The sequence below is a fragment of the Lontra canadensis genome, unplaced genomic scaffold (assembly GCF_010015895.1).
Source record: "Lontra canadensis isolate GAN:19392208 unplaced genomic scaffold, GSC_riverotter_1.0 scaffold62, whole genome shotgun sequence".
NCBI classification, from domain to species: Eukaryota; Metazoa; Chordata; class Mammalia; order Carnivora; family Mustelidae; genus Lontra; species Lontra canadensis.
Window position 1 is genome coordinate 12,693,017 of NW_022631056.1, and position 6,000 is coordinate 12,699,016.

The following is a 6,000-nucleotide window of genomic DNA, read 5'->3' on the forward strand; positions in this document are numbered from 1 at the left end:
CAAGCTCCCTGCTCAGGGGGAATCTGCTTCTCCCTTTCACTCTGCCATTACCCCCTACTCATGCATGCTCTCTCTGTCAAATAAATAAATAAAATATTTAAAAAAAAAAGATTTTATTTGTTTATTTGACAGAGAGAGACACAGCGAGAGAGGGAACACAAGCAGGGGGAGTGGGAGAGGGAGAAGCAGGCTCCCAGCAGAACAGGGAGACTGATGTGGGGCTTGATCCCAGGACTCTGAGATCATGACCCGAGCCAAAGCAGAGAGTTAACCGACTGAGCCACCTGGGCACCCCTAAATAAATAAAATCATAAAAAATATAAACTCAGTAAAAGAAAGAGGTGGGAGATTATACAACAAAACAATAGGATGAGACGTAAAATGAGACCCCTAGACCTAAAAAAAGCAAGAGGAGGAACAAAATATATCACTGGAAAATAATAAAATAGAATTGGCAAGAAACAAAATACACATATGGTAAAACAGCAAATTATTAAACAAATAAATAATTGGAAATTTGTATAATAGAAAAGAAAAAGACTAAGAAATAGACTATATTAAGGAAGCTAATAGGTACGTAAAATTGACAAAAATGATCTAAAATAAGGATAGCTGCTGACTCTGAAGAACAAAACCAAATAAAATGGATATAAAATATATAAAGCTGGAAAATTCTTCTCTCAGAATTAAATCTGAATATTTGGGGTTCCTGGGTAGCTTAGTCGGTTAAACATTCAGCTCAGGTCATGATCTCCCCATCCTGGAATCTAGCCCCATGTGGGGAACCATGCTCAGTGGGGAGTCTGCCCCACACCCCAGGTCATACTCACTCTCTCTCTAATAAGATCTTGAAGGAAAAAAAAGAATTAAATCCGCATATTAAAAAGACCATGCTATATTTTAAGAAAAATTTGGAAATCAAACATAAACATACACATGGGCAACACCTCCCAATTTAGGCTACTAAATTTAAAAGGGTAAAGAAAGAACTCTTTAGAAAGCCGGTCATAGAAAAGCAGTAAGAGGGAGGTTTTTGCTTTTGTTTGTTCCAAAGGAACATAACACTAAAGACCAAAAGATAAAGCCAAGCCCACACATTTCTGAGAAGGAAGCTGATAATCTAACAGTATTTTATTTTTTTTTACAGATTTTATTTAATTATTTGACAGACAGAGATCACAAGTAGGCAGAGAGGCAGGCAGAGAAAGAGGGGGAAGGAGGCTTCCAGCTGAGCAGAGAGCCCGATGCGGGGCTCAATCCCTGGACCCCGAAATCATGACCTGAGCCAAAGGCAGAGGCTTTAACCCACTGAGCCACCCAGGTGCCCCTAACAGTATTTTATAAGGCAATTTCCTACTCAAACCTAAGGAATTCTTTAAATATTGTCAAATTAAAAAATAAATTTAAGTTTATGACACTAATGAACTACGGTTGAAGGGGAAAAAAAACAAAACTAGATGATTAAAAGATTAAAAACACATACACAGAGGAATTAACAGTCATGGGAGCAGTGTTGCTGAACCCTGATCTTTAAATATAGAACCATGGCTAGACATTGGTGAAAATGTGGGAATGTGATAACAAAAAAAAACCTCAATGGATGAAGTAAGTTTTTTTATTATAAAAGAAATTACACGAGTGAAAGGAAAATGGAAGAAAATACAGTAGTCGTCTCCATTTTAAAAGAATAACTGATCATTGACTAAAATTTAAGATTGTCATCATTATACTTTTTAATTCCTTTATTTTATTCAAGTAGAATTAAGATATAGTGTTATATTAGCTTAAGGTATATGATATAATCATTCAACAATTGTATGCATTACTCAGTGCCCATCATGGTAAGTGTAACTTTAAATCCCTTCAAATTATCTTATCCATTGCCCCACCAACCTTCTCTCTGGCAACCACCAGTTTTTCTCTCTATTTAAGAGTCTATTTTTTTGTTCGTCTCTTTTTTTCTTTGTTCATTTGTTTTATTTCTTAAATTCCCCACAGGATGGAAATCATACAGCATTTGTGTTTCCCTGACTGATTTATTTCATTTAGCATTCTAGGTCCATCCACATTGTTGCAAATGGCAAGATCTCAATCTTTTTTACAGCTGAGTAATATTCCATTGTGTATGTGTGTGTATGACATATGTACATATACACACAAATACACACACATATATACACACATACACACACACACACACATACACGTTCATATACATACCACTTCTGTATCCTCTGTATCCAATCAACTATCAATGAATATTTGGGTTGGTTCCATATCTTGACTATTTTAAGTAATGCTGCAATAAACATAGGGATACATATATCTTTTTGAATTAATGTTTTCATTTCCTTTGGGTAAATGGCCCATAGTACAATTACTGGATTATACAATAATTCTATTTTTAATTTTTGGGGGAGTCTCCATACTGTTTTCCACAGTGGCTATACCAGCTTGCATTCCCACCAACAGTGCATGAGTTGTATAAGTTCTTCATATATTTGGTTATTATGAACCCGTTATCAGATACATCATTTGAAATTATCTTCTCCCACTCAGGAGGGCTGCCTTGTTTTGTTGACAACTTTCTTTGTTGTGCAAAAGGCTTTTATTTTGGGGTAGTCCCAATAGTTTAATTATGCCTTTGTTACCCTGCCTGAGAGGCCATATCTAGAAAAATGTTCCTATGGGCAATGTCAAAAAAATTACTGCCTATGTTTTCTTCCAGAAATGTAATGGTTTCAGGTCTCATATATAAGTCTTTAATCCATTTTAAGTTTATTTCTGTATATGGTGTAAGAAAGTAGTCCAATTTCATTCTTTTGCATGTAGCTGTCCAGTTTTCCCAATGCCAGTTGTTGAAGAGACTGTCTTTTTCCCACTATATATTCTTGTCTTCCTTGTAGATTAATTGACCATAAAAGTGTAGATTGATTCTTGGCTCTGTATTGTTCCATGAATCTGCGTCTAATTTTGTGTCAGTACCATACTATTTTGATTACTACAGCTTTGTAGTGATTGTGATACCTCCAGGTTTGTTTTCCTTTTTCAAGATTGGTTTGGCTATTTGGGGTCTTTTGTGGTCTATACAAATTTTAGGATTATTTGCTCTAGTTCTGTGAAAAACATTGTTGGTATTTTCATAGGGATTACAATAAATCTGTAAATTGCTTTGGCTAATATGGACATTTTAACAATACTGGTTCTCCAACCCATCATCATGGAACAGCTTTCCATTTCTTTGTGTCATCTTCAATTTCTTTCATCAATGTTTTATCGTTTTCAGAGTACAGTTTTTCCCCTTCTTGCTTAAGTTATTCCTAGGTGTTTTATTCTTTTTGGTGCAACCATAAATGGTTTAATCCTTTTGTTGATGTCAGATGTGCACTCCAGAAAACAACATTTTTTAGTATAAAGGAAGATGTATATAAATTTCAGACATTTCTTTCATTTCACTTCAGTTTCTTTGTTTCAAATAAATTGAAGCTAAATTTAACACATATTTTTCTCAAGTTTCATTATATTATTTTTATCTATCAAGACATTTCTCTATTCTCCTACCTATATGAAAGCATATAAAACATCAGGAATAATATTCCCCAAATATTAGTGATAATTTTTTTCATGAGGTTTCTTTTTACTTTTTCCCTTGCATTGTTCCAATCATTTATAACAAATAAGTACCATTTAAATAAAAATTTTTTTTTTCTGAAACTCTATAATTTTTACATCATTACAACATCTACATAATCCTATAAAATATCCTATAGGAATTTCATTGGGTATGTAAAACTATGTTTGTAAAATTTGGGGAATTGAAATTATTTGAAATAGATTCATGGAACAAAACTGAATCCCCAAAAGAGTCTTGAGCATATGTAGAAATTAAGTATCTGATGAAAGAGCATTTTAAATCAGTAAAGAAAGGATCTCTCATCTAATAAAATATAGAAACTTGTAAGTTAATTATCAAAAAATGGACCCCTAAAATCAAAATAACATCAAGAGAGATCACAGTTATAGACATTAAATTCAAAATAAATAAAGGGGCACCTGGCTGACTCAGTCAGTTAAGTGTTCAAGTCGATTTTTACTCAGGTCATGATCTCAGGGTTATGAGACTGAGCCCTGCATCAGGCTCCATGCTCAGCAGGGAATCTGCTTGAGATTCTCTCTCTCCTCTTCCTCTGCCCCTCCCCTGTGTATCTGTACACACTCTCTCCCAAATAAATCAATCTTTAAAAAAATAAAAATAAATAAAATCAATAGTTCACAAAAAAATACAAATGTCCAAAAACATATAAAAAGATGTTCAAATTCATATGTAACTAAAGAAGTACAAATCCTAAACTTGGAAATGTTACTTTCTACCTAAAAAAAAAAAAAAAAATCAGTAAACATGATAGTCTGTGTCAACACAGTATAGGCAGAGAAAAAGATATTCTCAAGACTGTTTGGTATGATATAAACCAGAGAAAAATTTGGCAACACCTATGAAAATTTCAAAATCATTAAGTAATTCCATTTTTAGAAATGTATGTTTTGGATATGTTGAACAAGGAAGCAACGACATGTCTGGTGTACAGTGATAATCATTATGGGACTATTTATGACACTGAGCCATGGAAAATAACCTATGTAGCAGATCAACAATTGGGAGAGTAGCTGTATAAACTGTGTTATATCCAAACAATAAATCACACAAGTGTCATTAAGAAGGATGAGGTAGAGAGAAAGAGACTGATATGCAAAGATACTCAAAATGGATTACTTTTAGAGAAAGAAGTTATAGAACAGTATTCTGCAAAGTAGCTATTTGGATAAAGAAAATATAGATACGGCTGTGAATGGCATGCACATCCACTTTCACAGGGCCTCTTCCTCGGCTCCAGGGTGGGGCTCCAATGGCCTGAGGTGGGCAGGGGCTTAAGGCTTCTTAACACCACCACCCCACAGTTACCACATTTGCTTCAGTGACACATATGTCTGTGAATGTCAGTGACACATCTCAATATGCCACATAATCAGATCAATGGAGTGAAGTGGCCTATAGGAGTGGTAGGTGTGGGTGGACTATTTCATAGATGACCCCCTTTTGTATTGTTAATTGAAGTATATTTGACACAATGTTCCATTAGTTTCAGGTGTACAACTTCATCACTAGACAGATCTAAGTTTACTATGTATTTGTTTACTATTCTATCTATGCTTAACTGTAAATGTAGCTATCATCTGTCACCATAAAATGCTATTGCAATACTATTGACTATACTGGTGATACTGTACCTTTTACTCCCATGGCTTATTCACTCCCTAATTGGAAGCCTATACTTATCACTCCTCTTCACACATTTTGACCATCCTATTACCCCACTCTCCATTGGCAATCACCTGTTTGTTCTCTGTATTTATGTATCTATTTCTGCTTTTTTTTTTAAAGATTTTATTTATTTATTTGACAGAGAGAGAGATCACAAGTAGGCAGAACAGCAGGCAGAGAGAGGAGGAAGCAGTCTCCCCGCCAAGCAGAGAGCCCGATGTGGGGCTCAATCCCAGGACCCTGAGATCATGACCTGAGCTGAAGGCAGAGGCTTAACCCACTGAGCCACCCAGGCACCCCCATCTATTTCTGCTTTTTATTTGTTCACTTGTTTTTTAGATTTCACATATAAATGAAATCATATGGTATTTGTCTTTCTCTGACTTTTATCACTTAGCTATACCCTCTAGGTCTATGCGTGTTGTCACAAATGGCAAGATCTGATCTTATCATTCTTTTTCATGACTGAGTAATACTCCATTCTATATGTGTATACACACCACTTTTTCCTTATTTATTTATCTATTGATGGACAATTAGGTTGCTTCCACACCTTAGCTATTATAAATAACACAGCAGTAAACACAGGGTGTATACATTTTTTTGAATCAATCTTTTTCTTTTCTTTGCATAAATATCCAGTAGTGGATATTTGAATTGAATATTTAAATACAATTATT